Source organism: Mauremys reevesii, linkage group 1 (assembly GCF_016161935.1).
Source record: "Mauremys reevesii isolate NIE-2019 linkage group 1, ASM1616193v1, whole genome shotgun sequence".
In the NCBI taxonomy this organism is placed as follows: domain Eukaryota; kingdom Metazoa; phylum Chordata; order Testudines; family Geoemydidae; genus Mauremys; species Mauremys reevesii.
Genome location: NC_052623.1, coordinates 208,110,520 through 208,129,975, shown reverse-complemented (window position 1 = coordinate 208,129,975; position 19,456 = coordinate 208,110,520). Strand labels below are relative to the sequence as shown.

At 48.6% G+C, this 19,456-nt stretch overlaps 1 protein-coding gene across 3 annotated transcripts in view; it reads left to right on the top strand.

The window, feature by feature from the left end:
* Positions 1-19,456, top strand: part of IGSF11 (immunoglobulin superfamily member 11) — a 146,948-nt gene that overhangs the window by 81,851 nt on the left and 45,641 nt on the right. The window lies entirely within an intron of this gene.

The following is a 19,456-nucleotide window of genomic DNA, read 5'->3' as shown; positions in this document are numbered from 1 at the left end:
CTGGGCCCTGCAGGGGCCCCCATGACAGTTTTTCAGGGCCCCTGGAGTGGGGTCCTTCACTCGCTCCGGGGGCCCCGGAAAACTCTCGTGGGGCCCAGGCCCCCGGAGCTTCTTCTGCTCCGGGTCTTCGGCGGCGGGGGGGGGTCCTTCCACTCCGGGGCAGAAGGACCCCCCGCTGCTGAATTACTGCCGAGGTGGGACCCGCCACCAAAATTCTGGGTCTTCGGCGGTAATTCGGCGGTGGGGGGCCCCCGCCGCGGGTCTTCAGGGCACTTCAGTGGCGGGTCCCAGAGCGGAAGGACCCCCTGCAGCCGAATTACTGCCGAAGCGGGGACCTCCTGCTGCCGAAGACCCCAGGCCCCCTGAATCTTCTGGGCGGCCCTGGTGAGAGAGGTTGGATAGCTGGAGAATTTTGTATCTTATTGGAGGAAACTGGAAAGGCAAGAGAGGTTAAGTGCCCCCCGTTTCTGCCTACGTATGCAGTGCAACACAAACTGTTGTGTTGCATGGCCAGTGGGTAGTAAAAGCAGAGCAGGATGTAGCTGCAAAAAAGCTTTAGAGAAATCTGGTTCAAATCAATATCCAGAAAGCTCTTGCAGTGGAGAGACTTTGGAGAGGGAAAGAGGTGAAGCTGGGTTACCCATCTTGACTGCTTTCCTAAAAGAGAAAACAAAAACAAACTCCTCCATGTTGCAAAAACTTCTGAACTTTTAGTTAAAATCAGAAATAAACACATCCTCCTTATCATAGAGTTTAAGGCCAGAAGGGACCATCAGATCATCTAGACTGACCTCTTGCATAGCGCAGCCACAAACATCACCTGGCATGTGCACACTAAGCCCAGCAACCAAAATTAGACCAGAGTATTACAACGCTCAGGAGACTAAGCTGTTACACGCAGCAGGCAGAGAATAGGAGGGACCAATGTGTTACCAGTGCCTGAGGCCCCTGCAATGACAGGGAATTGATTAAGTGAGAGACACCCAGATGATCATGGCAAGTGACCCACGCAACAGTCTATAGAGGAAGATGTAAACCCCCCAGGGTCTCTGCCAATCTGACCTGAGCGAAAATTCCTTCCTCACCCCTAATATGGTGACTGGTTAGACCCTGGACATGTGAGCAAGCGCCAGCCAGCTAAGTATGTCAGGGAGAGAATTTTCTGTACCACCAGCCCACTCTGCCCAGTGACTCATTCCCAGACTATCTATGATACTTCAAAGGAAAAAGATAAAGAATACACTGGGGGTAAAAATAATCCTTCCTGACCCCTGCAGGAGGTGAGGAGGAGCCTTTTGGACATTAGGGGAATGTAGGCATTGGCCTAACTTTGCTCCCATTGACATCAATAGGAGGTTTGTGCCGGAACACGGCTGCAAATCTGCTCAGCATCTGATACCTGAGAAGTCACCTGATGTATCTTTGTCATTGTTCCTCCATTAGGAGGCTGATAGGCCACGAGTTGGAGGTTAATTCTGCACCAGTGACCCACTTCTTCTTGGGACACCCCTACTCACAAACCTTGCAGCCCACTTGTCATTACTATGTTCATCTAGGCAGCTACTCGTCAGGACCATTGTCTGACAGTATCTTTTCTCCCACGCCCACCTTTGCTGCTTAACCTCAGCCCTTAAAGGAACCTGAAGCTTCCGTGTTGCATGGGGTAGTGCTGAACACCTGGTCCAGCTCACTGTGGAATAGGCACTTTCTTGGTGAAATGCTGAACTGGGAGTTGTGGCTTTTGCTTTTCCCATATGTGGTCTTGAGAGCTTTGATTTTCTTTCTCTGTGCTGAGATTCCATCTGGACAATCCCTACCTCTGCCAGCTTCTTGGGGCCATGCTCCTGAAACTAGAGATTTTGGGTACACCTCCATCAGATTTTGCATCTTGCTGACCTCACACCAGAGGTTCACCAGAACTTTGGTGTCAGCATCTGGCCAGCTGGCAGCATGTTGGGTGGAGGATTTCCCAGACAACCTCTCTGTTCAAGTGCTGTGGAAGCGCAATAGAAATGTAGCAGGCTGCATGCAGTGTGGGGTTTAAACGCTGACCCAGTGTGTATAAACTGGTAGGTGACTTCTGGTGCTGAAGAAGGGAGTATGTTGAAGGCAAGACAATACAACCCAAGGGGAATTGTGAGAAGGCATTGAAAGACTATCAGCATCCAAGCTGATTAGCCTGCGTCCACACTGCAAAGTGATCAGATTATGAACCTGAGTGAAAGTGGCACCTGGGCTCTAACCCATACCCCCAGCCAGGCCAGCTGGCTTGGATTGAAAACATCTCCTAGTCCAAGCCAGAGAATTTTATGTGTGGACAGTAGTCTGGTGAGAGGCGACACCTGACTCAGCAGGGAAGACATAACCTTGCGGGGGAGGAAAGGAAACAAACTGTGTCCTCGCTATAGTGCAGGGGTAGGCAACCTATGGCATGGGTGCCGAAGGCGGCACGCGAGCTGATTTTCAGTGGCACTCACACTGCCTGGGTCCTGGCCACTGGTCTGGGAGCTCTGCATTTTAATTTTAAATGAAACTTCTTAAACATTTTAAAAACCTTATTTACTTTACATACAACAATAGTTTCATTATATATTATAGACTTATAGAAAGAGACCTTCTAAAAACGTTAAAATGTATGACTGGCACGCAAAACCTTAAATTAGAGTGAATAAATGAAGACTCGGCACAGCACTTCTGAAAGGTTGCCGACCCCTGCTATAGTGAGTGTGTCTCACATTTCTGCTGGTGACTGTGCTAAGGGGGAGATTGGATGTGGGGAACTCATGAAATTTTACTCTCCAAGCTATAAGTCACAGGGACCTATTTTTTAAAAAGCAAATGGCAGAAGCAAAGTGAGTGGGATCTTTGTGCCAGTGTCACGCTGAAAGTCAGCTTGCCCTGCTGCGCTCACAGGCTGCCACTCAGGCCCCTAATGCACTGAAACCAAAAACAGAGGATTCCAATTTACAACCGCGCGATGCTGTTGGGTGGCACATCTGTGCTCATAAGAGCTCCCAGCCCTGTGAATGTTAGACACGGGCTCCCAGAGATGAAGGGAGCGAAGGCTGAGGCTTCAGCCTGTGTGTGGCACTCAGGGAGATGGAGCGTAGGCCCTGATGTGGGCTACTCCAGGAGACCCACTACTCAGCTGTTGCCTTGCATGGCCTGCTCCTTGCAGGCCAGAGGGAGACAGCCAGCTCTTTTTTGCCTTTGCCTCATGCCAAGGCTGTTTGTCTCCCTCCTGAGTGGAAATTCCCAGGAAGGCTACTGTTACTGTGGTTTAGGGAGAGTTGGGGTCATAACCTGACTAGAGACATCGATTTGCCATATTGGATGAAACCGTTGGGTCATCTATTTCAGCGTCCTGCCTCCAGCAAAGTGACTAATACGAGCCACTGATATGAGCCATGTATCTTGTTTTGCAGGAGGGCTTCCTTTCCATCCCATAATACACCTGCTTAGCTGTGCATGGGAGAGGAAAGTTTCCTGCAGTGATTTTTGGAGCAGCTTGAGAGACTCAGGTGTAGTGCTATTAAATCGCCCCTCCACATCCACATAAATATCCTTCCTGCACTCAACCCTACCAACCTGTGCTGCAAAGCCAGTCTGCTGCCCCTTTCTTTTCTTAGACTGCGGTATCAGTGGGTTAAAGGTGGGCAGGAGTTTTATTGGTGGAGTTGAGGATGTTTGGGTGATTTACCAGCACTACACATGAGTCTCCCAAACTGCTGCACAGATCTAAAGGATAAACACATTCCTCCTTAGGGACTTTGGTTTCTGTCGATATCCCACAATGCTGACCTCTGATGGATGTGCCCTTGGAGAATAAAACTGGATCGTTAGAGTAAACACTCTCACACACCGTTCGTGGGGCATGTCTTTCTCAGTTGTACCCAAGCGGATCTACAGTTTCACATGTACAGGATGACCGCATATCCAAACTCCGAACCGGGCCCCATAGTCCTGTTCTCCTGCCCACATATCCTCTTGTCTCAGCACACCAAATCGCCTCTCCTTCCCCACCCTCCTCCTGTAGGTATCCTCTCCCCCTTATTCTTCCATCTCTCCTTTTCCTTTTCCAGACCTCTTCTTTCAGGTTGGGCTGCTTGGGCTCAGGTTGTCCTGGCATTCCTGCTTGCTGCCAAAGCCCCAGAGATCCCACTCTGTTCCAAAATCTCAGCATTCATTTAAAAAAAAAAAAATTGTTTCTCTCCCTTGTGTTTGCAAAGAATGCCTCAGAAATGTGACCTGAACATTAGAGATGCAGTGCAGGCGGCCTGAAACAATAGTTCAGGGAAGCGTGAGCTGCCCCATTCACCTCAAACCAGGAATGTAATTGTCAGCATTGTTAACTGTTTCACTGCTGATCGTTTGAGCAAAACATCCAGCTATTGTGATAATCCCTTAGTTCTTATTTGCCTCCCACATCTCACCAAGGGGCCAAAAGTCTCAACTGTCCCACATTCAGCTCCCAAAACCTCCAACTCCCCCCGTCCCCCGACAACTCCTATGACGCAGATGTGTGTTGTCCATACACAAATCTGGGGCAGGGTGGAAACTGAAAATGGGGAGGGTGAGTATAAAATGCATTGGATTTAACATAAATAACTAACAGGGATGCCGCTGTCCTGAGTGTACGATTCACATTTTTATTTAATTCACTAAAAAGCTCCATTTTTTAAATTTAACTGGCACTGCTGCAGCATCCCCGGCAGAGTTGCACAGAATCCAGGCATCTTGCTGCAGAATTTAGCCCCCGCGTGCTGTAGAGTACTTGGGGATTTACTATCAGATTTACTGCCTCTTGGCTGTGAGATTGCTGAAACACTGGAAGGAGTTTTGGTGTAGGCACTCTTTCGGGACTATAATGTTCTGGGGTCTTATTGAAACATCGGCCATAATTCTCCTGAGTTCAATAAAAAACATCTGGGATGTGGGCTCTTTTCCTCCGAACCAGGACAACCCTGGGCAACTGAAATTCCTGCTCACTCTACTCAGCTTGGAATGCATTTAAAGACTCTTGCATTACCAATCTGGATCTCTTTAGGTCCCTGTTTCTCTTGTCATCACTTTACTCTTTTTATTTCAGATGTGCCGCTTAGCTGGTATAGTTTATGCTCTTCTCCAGTGATAGTGTGCCACACTTGTAAAGCTTTTTAAACAAAGCCTTTACATACAGTTGTGTGTTTCTCCACTGAATCATGCACATTTCACGCTCCCTTGCTCGGATGTGCACGTGCTCTACTTTGAACGTAGGGTTTGAAGTAGCCTCTCTGTGAGGCTTCAAGGCTTTTTACTAGCCCTTCAGTCTCCTGTTTCACCACTTTTCTCATATTTCTTTGTCACCACGTACACATAAGGAGATTGCCCTCTGTACCTGCACGGGCCACTGCACTTCGCAGCACCTACGCTTCCCTGCGGTGGTGACTCCATCTAGAATTGTTTCTTCCTTGTAGGTTCCAGAGCAAACTTTTCTAAAACTCAGCAGTTGGGGGGGCTCATTAAGTTTCTATCCCAGTGAGACATTCGGCCAGTTCACAGCACTGTTGGACCAAGTGACTTCATAGTTTGGATGAGGCCCGACGCTAGTGAAAAGATTAAACACTGGCCCCAGATCAGAACTTTATATAGGGGGCCAGACCATAACCCCAGATCCAAACACCCCTTCAGTGTAAGGCTCAAAAGCTAGTTCTGAATCCAGCCTTTCCTGCAGTCTGGGGGTCTCTGGATTCGATATTCTAACTGGATAGATTACTGCCTGGTGGCCATTCATCCACCCTGCCTAACCCTCCCAGAAAGTCCGTGGTGTGTCTCCCTTTTGTGTCATGCGGCCCACACCCCACCCTTGCTTTGTGACCTGTTCTTCATGGCAGAGTGGAGCATTGTGAGAGATTTATGTTAATCACTCTGTATTTTATTCTCCTGTGGTCTCAATGAGAAATGTCTTGTCTGCTGAAGCTGTTTTTTAAAGTGTAAATTTGGGCTCACAAAGACTAAGTGACTCAGCTGAGTGATACAGAACAATGGAAGCTGCATTCCCCCCCCCCCACCCCATTTGGTAGCTCTGCCTCTGTTCTCTCCCCGTTTTAGCCACCCCACCATATCGCTCCCACTCCAGAGCATTCGGACATGGGACTAGTGCCCTGAGCATTCATTCTTCCCATAGCTCTCCGCCCTGTTCCGCTTCGTGGCCACACGCAGCTGCTCTACTCGGGGTTTCACACATTGTCCAACACTGGGAGCTCTAGGAGCATAGTAACTCTGTTTTCTAATGGTCTGGAGACCCAGAGTAGCACTTCCTTACTGATCTCCAGTGGCTCAGGCAGTGGAGATATTGAAGACAGAGTACAAAGCAGGCAAATCCAGTGGCAATCCACACGCACGCTACTATCTGCAAATGCTTTTAAAGGGCTTCTGGCAGAACTCAGGCAGTCTTTTAAAAAAAATCCCGTTTCACCCTCCCACGACTTTGGGAAGTATGAGGTGAAATCTGGATAGTGTCTGTTAATGGTGATTTCTCTAAACCCTAGCTACCCTCTTTACTCTTGGGAGCGGGGGGAGTTTTTTATCCATGTGTTTTTTATCTCTGCTCGCTGAATTCCCTGTCTTTATATGGTTCTCTGTTTTCATCCCTATGAGGGTCTTGTCTAGTCACTCCCTCCCATCATACCTGTTTATATTCAGCACTTGGGCATGGATTTGTAGATGCTTCCAAGTTCGGGTTGCCCCCAATTTCCACCTGTTGTGAAGATTCCACCTCTCCTGGGAGAAGGGCTCATTTAACAGTTTGCTGAGGTACAGAGTTAATCCCTGGAGTCTTGAGCTGCTCCTGTTTAAAGATCTGTCTGGTTTTCTGCTCCCAGACCTTGTCTCAGGAGGCTAGAATTACCGAAGATGGCAAGAGGGGGTGGGGAACGTGTCTATTCTGAGGAGCAGTGTTTGGTTACCATCTCCTGCTTAGTCTGAATCCTTAGCATTCCAAAGACGCTCGGGTAATATTAGATCTAGGAGGGACCCCTACCCTTCCCACCCCCCGCTCAGGGTGGCTAGTGAAAGAGCTGTGAAGAGATGAGGGAGGATGGACCTACAATGCTGGATTAGCATTCATCTGTTTCAGACAGGGATCATGGGGACCATCACCGGGCATGAAGTGAAATGACTCCCTGGCTCACTTGAACACTGAGGTCTTCCGATCTCCTCTGTGCATGCCAGTAGTGCTTTGTGGGCACTCATGACCATGCACAAAGAACCCAGTCTTCATGTGGGCAACAAGCCCTGAGGCAGTGGCCCTTCATCAGTAGGCTTTTGCAGGCTTGAGTTTTACAACAGCTGCTCTTTATTGTGCTAACTGCTGAGAAATAGAGGTGGGAGAGAGTGTGTGTGGGGGGTATATAAAGCTTTTCGTCCATACACCTTTTTCTTTTGCTTTCTGAACTCAAAAGACCTGTTGGCCTACAGGAATGTGCACAGATCCATTTTCCAGATAGATCATTGAGGTTCAGCACAATTAAGTGATTTGACAAAGGATATATAAGAAGTTTGTGGCAGAGCAAGGAAGAGGACCTTGATTTTTGCTGACAAGATAGACCTGCTGACCACTAGACCAGAGGTGCCAACCTGAGCCTGAAAAGGAGCCAGAATTTACCAATGTACATTGCCAAAGAGCCACAGTAATACGTTAGCAGCCCCTCACCAGCTCCCCCCACCCCGCCTGCTCCCAATGCCCCACCGATCAGCACCTCCCCCTCCCTCCCTGCACCTCCCAATCAACTGTGGTGTGCAGGAGGCTCTGAGGGGGAGGAGCAAGGGCACGGCAGGCTCAGGGGAGGGGGTGGGAAGGGGTGGACTGAGGGCAGGGCCTGTGGCAGAGCCAGGGTTGAGCAGTGAGCACCCCCCAGCACATTGGAAAGTTGGTGCCTGTAGCTCTAGCCCTGGAGTCAGTGCCTTTACAAGGAGCCGCATATTAACTTCTGAAGAGCCGCATGTGGCTCTGGAGCCACAGGTTGGCCACCCCTGCACTAGACCATGGTACATCTTACATAGATTGCTTCAGAACTATATACTCAGGCAAGATGTAAAGTTGTACTTACCTGGCGCTGTAAAGTGCTTTGATGTCTATAGATGATAAAGCACTAGATCAGTGCAAAGTGTTAATCAACATACTCCTCCCCTCCCTCCAGTAATGTCCAAGATTCAGTCTTTTCTCTCTGACTTCATGTCTATAAGACCCTCATCTGGACTACTGCAACTTCCTCCTCTTGCATCTGACGAAGTGGGTATTCACCCATGAAAGCTCATGCTCCAATACTTCTGTTAGTGTATAAGGTGCCACAGGACTCTTTGTTGCTTCCTCCTCTTGGGCTCTCTCTTAATGCCCGTCTCATCTCCCATTCAAAAATGCATCATCTTTCCAACCATGTCAGCCTGCTCTTTAAGTTCCTCCACTGGCTCGCCTTCCTCCACTGCATCAAACTTCTGCCCTTACCTTTAAACCTTTCACAAGTTAGCCCCTCCCACCTCATTTGCTCTTATATCTTCTGGTATTTTCCTCCTCCCTTCACTACTCTGCCTATGAGACCCTCCATGAGCTATTTGTCTGACCCACAACACCTCCACAGTTTCTTCTATGCTGTCCTGGAGCCATCTAGCTGTGCGCATATCTGCCCTTCTTTTCTGTTTCTATAGAACTGTTTCCCTCATCTTCCCTCCCCCATTTCCTTCTATTGTTTGCTACATCCCTTTGTCGTGTCCTGTCTTAAATTAGATTGTAAGATCTCCTGGGCACAAATTGTCTTTCACTCTCTATAGTGCCCACACAATGGTGCCGTGATCTCAGCTGAGGCCTGTTAGCAGTATTGTAATACAATATATCATCATCATCATCATCATCATATTTTTGGGGCTGTGTAAAATTCCTGATGTCCTAAACTAGCAATTTCCTTGCTTTCCTGTGTGTGGGTTTTATAAGTGATGTGATAGGTAAGTATATTGTAGTCACTTAGCAACCAGAACTGGCTTTTGAAACTATTTTTTTTCCACGTTTGTTTTAAAATTAACTTCTACGTGCTCAACAAATCATTTAAAAGCATGCGGGGCTGTAGTTTAAAGCTGCTCTATTGGCTTTTGCGTATACGCTGTGTGGACCTGACTTTTAGAAGTGCTGCAACTTTGATTATAGTCAATGGGACCTAGTGGGGCTTAGAACCCCTGAAAAATGAGCTCCCCTATGGGCCATACAAACACAAACTGCCTCCATGCATCCCCAGGAGCTAGAAGTTCAAACTGCCTCTTAACTCAACAGCCAAAGCTTCCAGATTTGTCCCTGGCAACTTCTGAAATGCAGTCCTGAGTGATCAATGCAAAAATCTTTGGCATGTGAAAACTAAAAGTGTGAGGGCAGCATAAAATAAATTGAATTGTAAAATAACACAGAGGCAATTCTACTGATTGCCTTATTCAACTTCACATTTATTTAATTAAAAAAACCTACATTTTATAATTAAAGTGCAGCTCTTGCAGAATCTTCAGGCTGCGGCAGCAGTGTGTTAAAGAAACTAGGACTCGTGCCCTAGACCTGCTTGCTGTAGGAGACACAGGGCTTGTGCACTGGGGCCCAACCTACGAACATATGCTAGCAGGAATAATGCTTACTGCCCACAGTTGTGCCACTGAAGGACAACCAGGTTCAGGAAGTCAGTGGGATCACCCTAGACAGCATTTGACCCATGGGAATGATATTCACTTCCAACATTGATTCCTGTACAGTCCATCAGTGAGATTAGGGTGGCTGAGAGACAGAGCATGTTTAGATTTTGAAAAGCAGAACAGTGCCCCCTAATGCTATTTGGTGCTGCGGGCGGGTGGAAAGCATCCAGAATACGAAGGGCAGCTGCACAGCACCCTCTGAAGCCCTGATGTGCTGTTGAGAAATGACAGGACACAGGGAAGAAAGGGGCCTTTTTTGTCTTTTTGCAGACCTGAAGTACTGAGAGGAATAGGAAGTGTCTTGTGACTGGTAAATTGAGCCACTGTGACTCAGCTGATCAAGAAGCTGTGGCGTGTGAGACCCACATTGCATTCTGACCCCAGGCTGTTCGACAGATATTTCTGATCCAATACATGGTTTTGCCTGTCTGCTACTTGGATGTGCTTTATCCGGAGAATCTTTACTGCACACAGTGCAGTGTTACTGAGCTGGTGGGAAGAGCCCTACGAATAGGCCTTGTGCATCTGGGCGACTTACACCATCCTGTCTGGAAGAAAACCTTTCCTGAAGTTTGCAATAGTTGAGTTTGGGGCCAAAAATCATACCCCAAGCTCTCCCCTTTAGCTGCACTCTCTCCTGCATGGTCCAGTAGTTTGGGTTGCTGCATTGTCAATATTGTCCTTTCCACCTCCTCCCCCCATGCTTTAGAAGCAGGTGACCAAATTGAACATCATATTGATGTTAAGGGTGTCCAAAATACCACCCCCCCCTGCTAGGAGCCCTCTCTTTCATCTTAATTTCTATCTGTGTTTTAAAAAATTTAATTAACATTAAGTAATGATTCAATACTGACTGGTACTTATATTAGAGATGAGCCTGAACCTCTTAGCTATAAAGGGAGGATTAGAAATCAGGGCCTGGATCTGACTTCTGTGGCTTGAGTCCATTTCTTGCCAGAGATTTGCTAGTTGTTTGGTTCTTCACCAATAACTACCTGGAGTTTGATGAGCTCTGTGGTCACACGGAAAACTTTTGGGCTGCAGATAGGGCCGGCTCCAGGCACCAGCAAAGGAAGCAGGTGCTTGGGGCGGCCAATGGAAAGGGGCAGCACGTCCAGGTCTTCGGCGGCAATTTGGCAGTGGGTCCCTCAGTGCCTCTCGGAGCGAAGGACCCGCCGCCGGATTGCCGCCGAAGAATGAAGCAACGCAGTATATATCGCAGCTTTATCTTTTTTTTTTTTTCCTGCTTCGCCGCTTGGGGCGGCAAAAAAGCTGGAGCCGGCCCTGGATGCAGTTTAACGCTCTGCGGGCCCCATTTTTGGCACACCTATTTAACTGTAACCCAACTGCTCTTTTTTCCCCACCTGCTGAGAACTGGGTTGCGGTGCAGAAAGCGACTGTCTTAAAAACTTGCTGCATTGCTGCTGCCAGTGGTTGTTTAAAGTTGGGCGGGTGCGCGGTGTTCTCTAGCTTGGGAGGAGGATGTGGGTGCTGGAGTTCTCTCTGCCTTTCTCTTGTGCGGGATGACCTCTCCGTGGTCCAGGAAGGAGATTGGAGTAGGCCGGGCAGCTGGTTCCAGCTAATGGAGTTCTCTGTGTTCCTGCCCCGAGGGCAGTTGGGTAGGAAGCTTGGCTGGGAATGGCTCATCATAAGACTGTCATCAGTCTGTTAAAGTCAATACCAATTACAAGGCTATTAATTAAAAAAATGTGACTGATGCCTACAATGAATGTAACTTTCTATTTTCCATGTAAGCACGTTGCACACATCCAGTAAGACTTAGGGAACTCTGCATGCACGGATTGTTAAAGGGGCAGCATAGTCTTTGAAGTGTTAAGGCTAGTTTTGTTCTGTCTTGGCCCCTCCAGCCGCTCAAACCTCCACAGACACCCACACAGACACAGTCCACTTTGAGATTCCTTATTTCCTAATCTCCTGCTCGCTGGGAAGATCTCAGACTTGGGGGTGGTCTTTTTATCTCGCCCATCACGAAAGAGTGAAAGGCATGAATGGCAAGTCCATTGATGTCACATCTCATTCTCTGGAAGGCTTGTCTCTTATTCAGCCTCAATGTTCCCATGCTTAATCTGGGGGGAAATGGAGATTATGATACTTGCCTTCCTTTTAAAGCACTTTAAGATCCATGGATGAAAAGCAGCTAGCTAAGGCTATGTATCAGTACCATTGTGTGTGAACACTAGCCTGGAGCTAATTTCCTGACTGACTGTTCCATTGTGACTATTCTGAAGAGGTAATTCCTGACTGAGTGGCTTCCATGGAAATATATGGGAGTGGGTTCTGGAGTGGCTGCTGTGTTGGCACAACACCATAAAGGGATTTCCAGGCTGATTGATGGTTGCGTCTCCACTTTCCTGGAGAGGGGGTGGGTGTGGATGGGAGGAAGAGAGGGACTGCATGTGTAACCATGACATTATAATTTTCCTGCCAAGGGTTATCTTTACCTGATAGCACCCAGTCCTGTCTGCATTAAGTAGTTTACCTTCCTCATTTTGGGAATCTGGAATGAGCTGCCTGGCTTTGCTTTGTGATTTACCAGCCAGACTTGCTGCACTGCTCCCAAGCGAGTCCACCCCATCCGAGCACACATATGCCTCTCTAATAAACCCAGGTAACCTTGGAGTGCCATGTAAACTTGGCAAAGAAGAGCGTGATTCCCTTGTGTTAGCTGGCAACTTGGATAGCATTGGGGGCATGAATCCTTCTCAGAGCTGCACGTAGAATCGGTTCCATCACTGCCGGGCAGGACAGATGTGACTCAACGTGCACCAGTGACGCAGACAATCTGTATCTGGCCAGATGCCGGGTCTTTGAATGTTCATTGGGGGGTGGGGGAGTGGGGGGGAGAGAATCTGCCTTCTCCTTGCCTCTGGTGTTGGGGGGGATGAAGGGGGGAGGGGGGCTGTGACGGAGAAGCCTGTTTGTTGGTAGGTTCTTGCCCTGCTTGATGGCAGAGATGGAACAGAATGGGACTGATGCACAGAAGCCCTGCTGGAGCTGTTTGTCCTTTTGCTGCATCTGTTGGATTTTTGCATGTTGTTTTGTTTTTCCATCCCGTGTGTGGTTTTCTGGTAATAATCCCCTCCAAGGTTACAGCGATATCATTTGTCAGGCAAGCCGACAGAGCTCTTTCTTACTATGGGATTACATAAGAGAACACAGGCTTTATTACCATTTTAGGGAGTATTAGCATTGTGGATTATTTCCATAGAGACTCAGCGGCAGCCTTCACTCCTCACTCACTCTTCCTCCCTCCCCCACCACTTAAAAATAATATTTATCTGTTAAACAAACACTAGACGTGACCTGTGACCCAGAAACTGGCTGACGAACGGCACACATGGAGGGGTTGAATCTAGGCAGCGCGTCTCACAGACCCATGAATGGAAGGAAAAGCTGTAAAGGGAGAATGCGGAACAGCAAGAAACAATAGCATCTCTCCTATAGTCCTGCTTTTTGGATCTAGGAGAAAACAGTGAGGACTGGGATTTGAGATTCTGGGGTCTAATCCTGTCTCTGCTACTGGGTGATCTTGTGCAAGTTGAGTGACCGCTCACTGCCTCAGTTTCCCCATCTTTAAAATGGGGATAATGGTTATTGCCCAGCTTCTTTGTGCTATGCATCCCACTCGACCAAAATGACGATGCCCAGATTGTGGCAAAGCAGAGCAGCAAGCCCCTTGTCGCCATCCCACTGCCCGCATGAGGTGCATCTGCCTAACTGACCATCTGCATAGGCAAAGGTGTAGGGGGGTTATGTTCATAAACTAGGCACCTGAAGTTGTACATGCATCACTTTGAAAAACTAGTCCTGCCTTTCTGATTGATATTGCAAACTCCTCGGGCAGGGACCTCGTTCAGGAATGAACTCGGTGGGGCCTATTATGTCTTTCCCATTTCCAGCTTAGCTGGTTATGCAGGTGAACCTGGACGGGGGAATAACTGTACCCTGTAAAGTATCTCTGTATTGTGAATGGCAGAGACATTCTCCTTGGCATGTGATGAGCACGATGAGGTAGTTTCTGCTTATCACATCTTTGAACCGATAAAGTCTGGTAGGTGTTAACTTTGTCGCTGCTGCAGCACAGCGTAAGAACATTCTGCCTGGAGCATCACCACCTCAGTGCAGTGTGCCTGGTTGAAAAGGCAGCCCTCGCTGTGTGTCTTTGCCCCATCAGCTTGCTAGGTGAGGTAGCCCTCAAGAGTCCCCGCCCATGATTGTCTGCCAAATCCATTCACATGATCGTGCTCAGCTAAGCATGGAATTGGTGTATGTGATTGATGAGATAGATGATATCATGTGTCTTCAGGGACTGGGATCAGAGCAATGGGGCTAGGCAAGGGAAGTGCCCCGCCTCTGCATCTGGGGCTCCCTTGTGTTGCCTGACACTGGATGTTGTGCCTTTCAGGGGCTGGGAGTTGTGCAATTAGAACTTCTTCACTTAATGTATATCTGTTTGTAAATTTAGTATTCCTGCTGGAGGTATTGGATTATGTTTTATTTTGTTTGTTTGGACCTACCTATAGGCCCTTACCTAGGTAACAGCTATCCCATGTGCCCCACAGTCATTTGTCATGACCATCCCTGAGGGTTAGCCCGACTGGAAGAACAGAAGACCTCTAAACAAATCCATGGAGGAGACTGCCTCTCAGTTTCTTGAAGGCATTTGCTGTCTAGGGCCATGGACAGTGTGTGTGTGCTGATGGAAGTAGCACATGCAGGGCTGATGAGAGGGGAGGAAACTGGTACAAATTACCAGGGCCCGGTGGTCTGGAAGGGGGCCGGGGTCCTGGAGCCTGGCTTCCCCGGCCCTGTTTAGCTGGTCTGCCCTTGCTGGGGGGCCCGAAAATTTTTTTTCACCAGGGCCCAAACCCGCTGTCGGCGGCCCTGAGCACATGCCCACCCAGTCGCCAATAATGGAAAACACCAGGAGCAGCTTCAGGTGGCAGATCCACCTCAGGGGCCGAACAGACCCTTGTAGAAGAAACTGTTCCTGCAGGAGGAACAAGAAGTGGCCATGTGATCAGAAAGCCACTGAGGTTCAGACATTCACAGATGACATGTAAGAGCTAAAATAGGATATTGTGGTGATCGTGAGGGGGATGCTGCTCAGTTCTGGGGTTAGGGGTTGGGAGTGGCTGAACAGTCTTCTCGTGATAGAAACCATTAGAGATCCTTTTTTTCTAGCTACATTTTTATTTTGTTTTTTATTGAGAAGAACGTGTTTTCTTGTTTAGTAATTTTAGTGCTTGAGACATTGGCCTCTTGTGGGGTGGGAGGGGAAAGGCAGCACCTAACTTGCTTACCAGGAGATGATGGTCCTCTTGATGAGCTTCTAGCGATTGAGGCACATGGTTTATAAATGTAGTGTCAGGTGATTAATATCCACACTTTCTGACAATTGGAAATTGTAAAAATTGTAGGCTGAACCCATCCCAGCTCTGGGTTCCTTGCTGCCATTTGAAAAATAAGTATCAATACATTTAATTTTTCTTGTGCAACAGGAAAATAATCTCTGTTGCTACAGATAAGTGAATCCCAACAAAATTGGTTCTCAGGGACTCAAAACTGTGATCTTTGTGGCCTGTCTTGACTTTCTGTTCCCACTCTAGTCTCTTATGTGTGATCTTCATGGATGCATCTCACTAACAGACCTCAGAGGATGGGCATGGTTGTGAAAGCCTATGAAATCCTGCAAAGCCTGAGTTTCAACCCAAACATTTGAGGTTATTGATCTGAGGGTATACAGGTACCTGGTGCAGATACACCAGGCTACAAGTTGCACAAAGATTTCAACTGGATTCCTGGAAATGTTAGCCAAGAACATGGGCCAACAACCATAAAGTGCCATAGGAGTTCTAGGATTCTTCTCTAAATGGAGAAGATTGGCCCATGGTTTTAAAGACTAGACCCAAAAGCCTTGCTGATGCTAAGCATCTTGTATGAGCCCTCAGTAAAGGGACACGTCTCCTCCTGATCGAAGTGTTCTAGTCTGTCTGCCTGTAGCAATGCTGGAACCGCTCCCGGGGAGTACCTAGTGGGACATGGTTCAGGAGGGAGTGAAAGTCAATATGTAATTGGACTAATGAGATCCATGTGAATAGCAATAGCACATTCGGTTACCGCCCACACATTGTACACTGCTGATCTTCTACCTTGGAAAGATGAAAGGCTGAGTCGATGCTGCAAGGATTCAGACCTGTTGGAATACTAAGCTATGGCTCCTGGCGGTAGAAAACCCTGCCCAGCAATCTGAGATCTCTATATTACCAGGGCGATAACAGAGGGAGTTAGGGGAAGATTTTTTTTTTAAGAGTAAAGACCGTGATGTTTTAGGTCTAGTAAGTCGTGCGTGGGGAAGGCTTGCTTCAAGGTTCCTCACTCAGGACTCTGGAACAACTAGGGAATCCCTCCCATGTCTCACGCTAGACTCAGGGCAGGGAGGGACTGTGGGCACTTTAGTGTCAGGTAGATACAATAAAGCTACTGTCCTTCAATACAAACTCTTGGTCCATCATTTAAAGGCCCTTGATGACTTGGGACATGATCACAAGCATTCCTACCTTATCCCCATGGATTTAAAAAAAAAACTCCAGCCATGTGTAGGCAGTAACCATAAAAACGAACTATATTTCTCATCTAAATACACCCACATGTGCTCTTACAGGCCCCTCGGGGAAGGACACACAGCCGCACGCTGGAACTTCTGTGATCAGTATCTATTAATCACAGCTATTATTAATGTGCAGTTACAGTCAAAAACAGTGACTGTGGAAATGGGACCTTCGTCCTCAACAGATCTGTTCTCTCCATGTCTACACTAAAGCCTATGTCAGTAAAACGTATGTCACTCGGGTATGAATATTCCACCCCCTGAGCGACATACGTTTTGATGGCACAAGTGCTCATGTGCACAGCTCTACGTGGCGGGACAGCTTCTCCTGCCGACATAGCTTCTTCTGCTTATAGAAGTGTCTTTTTTAATGCCGATGAGGGAGCGCTCTCTCCCATAGGCACAGAGCATCTTCACCAGATGGTATTGGTACAGTTGTGCCACTGCAGCGCTGTATGTATAGACATGGTCTTAGCATTTTCAAATCAGACCTGTTCACTGATACAAGCAATACAGCTATGGGAAGGTGAGCTGGAATCTTTTCTGCCTCACACATCCTAACAACAGTTAGCTAGACCACATTCCTGCCCCGTTGCCATTCTTCCAGAATGTCCGTGGTCTGTCTCCCTTTTGTAGAATGCAGCCCCACCCCACCCTTGCTTTGTGACCTGTTTTTCATGGCAGAGTGGAGCATTGTGAGAGATTTATGTTAATCACCCTGTACATCCTAACACAACTGTTAGCTGGACTTTGATTGCAGGCTCTTTAATATCAGCCGTGGTGGAAGAGGCAGAAAGAACGCATCTTGGCTTTCAAATAAATCTTGAGTACTTTATAGCTTCAGAGTGCTTTGCAAATGTAATGAACCATGTCCATTACCAGATATGTGCAGAGATAATGATCACTATTGGCAATTGAACCCAGGGCCTTTGGTACCAAAAGCAGAAGCTACCATCACTTGAGCTAAAGATGTGCCTTGAGCCTTGCTGCTGAATGCTGTGTCTGTAAGCAAGCAGCACAAAATGCCACTTGAATGCCTGTGCACCTCAGCATTTAAGCCACTAGCATAATGCTTGTTTCTTTCTCACAGCTGGCCCTAGAGGCTACACCAGTCAGCTGGAGAACTAACTCCTTTAACTCACCTGTCAGGGGATTGTGCTTTTGAAACTGTAGGTCCCATGTCTGAATCCTATTGACGATCCTGGTGTCTGTGTATCACTCGTAGGCACTTCTATGCCCCAGTATCTGAGCACCTCACCCTCATTAATGGATTTATCTCCACAACACCCCTGTGAGGTAGAGCAGTGCTATTACCTCCATTGTACAGATGGGGAACTGAGGCACAGAGAGGCTTGCCTCAGGTCATCCAGGAAGTGCATGGCAGAAAAGAGTCGTGAACCCAGCTCTAAGTGCCAACCCAACACCCTAACCACTGGACTGTCCCTTCTATCGTTAGTCTTTGATTGTCAGCAGCTGCAGTGCATTACAGAAACATTCGTGTTCTCAGATCCCAGTTTGTCTCCACTTTTGATCAGTGAATCAAGCAAATTTGACAGGGAACTGTGCAGAAATAATAATTAATAACAATTATTTGTGTTGTAACAGGCTTTCATCCAATGATCTCTCAGAGCTGGGCAAACAGGAATTAATTCAGCCTTACAGTCCCCCCCCTTGGGAGGAAGCAAAGTATTATTATCCACATTAAGAGTCTCTCTGTATGATTATGATAATTATAGTACAGCACTTTGGTGATGCTCTAGGCACTATATAAGATGGTAAATACATAATATTTGACAGCTAGAAACAAAGGAATTTCCATTACAGATCACACTAGTGGTCCAACGAGGCCAGTATTCTGCCTTCCACAAAGCTCAGTGCCAGATGCTTCAGAGGAAGAGGCAAGAAATCTCCTAGCAGACAATTCATGAATAACCTGCTGTAACAGGACCACAACTCACTGGCGTGGCGCCTCCTACTGGTCATCCTGGGAATTAGCTCTTCCAGCTCAGAGCACCCTCTGCAGGCCGGTGTCTCACCTGCCGCTAGCCTCCCCATGTCCCTCCCAGACCCCGGTGCCCCTTTACATCAGGGTTCTGCCCCCAGCAGTAACCCACAATCTGGGTCTCCCCACTCAGGGGAACCCCCAACCCCCTATCCCCACCTTGCCTCAGTGGCTACTGCCAGTCACCATCTAACCCCCACTCACTGGGGCAGATGGCAGTCTGTAAACCACCCATCATCAGCAAGGGGGGTTGGACCAGCTGCCTCTGCCTCTATCTGGGCTGCCCCTCTGCCGCCCTAGTACCCTTTTGTGGGCCCTTAACTCGGCCTGCAGCCCGGGGCTATTCTAGGCTGGAGCTCCCCAGCTCCCTCTGCCCTTCCCCAGCCCTGCTCCACCCTAGGACCCTCCTCCGCTCCCAGGGAGCCAGGTCCTTCTCTCTCAAGGAAGCTAGAGAGAGTATATGCCTCAGCCTCTGGCCCTCAGCCCTCTTATAGGGCCAGCTGTGGCCAGGTTGGGGCGTGGCCTCACCTGCGGCTGCTTCTCCAATCAGCCTTTCTTTTCCCAGCTGCAGCCCTCTCCAGGGCTGTTTTAACCCCTTCAGGGCTGGAGCGGGGTGGCCACCCCACTACACCTGCCCACTGCGCGTACTCCAGGAGGTGAAGGCCGCCTTGTCCCCTGTTTCTCTCATCTTCCTGCAGGGGGCCCTGCGAGAGGGCGCTCCCCGCCCGCCCCTCACCCCGGCCCTCCGGACATTTTTATTGGGCCCCTGTTCCGTGGGCCCCCCCGGCCTCCCAGATCCCACACTCCGAGCCGGCTGTGCACTTTGTATCTGATCCGGTTCCGAACCGCACCTCGAGACCACCTGTACACGCTCATGCTCCACACACTGCATTTCCTCACCCTCGCGTCACGCCCCGACACCAAATGGTGGGACTATCTTCCACCTAAAGGGGATGAGGAGCCCCGGTGGGCCAGCCTTTATTCCACCTTGGTCCCACGGCCTGCCGGGGACATCGGTTGGTGGCTCCTTCACGGAGCCGTGAGCACAGGCATGTACCTGGCACGGTTCACACCCATCCCCGAGGCCTGCTCCTTTTGCGGCGTGAGGGAGAACCTGG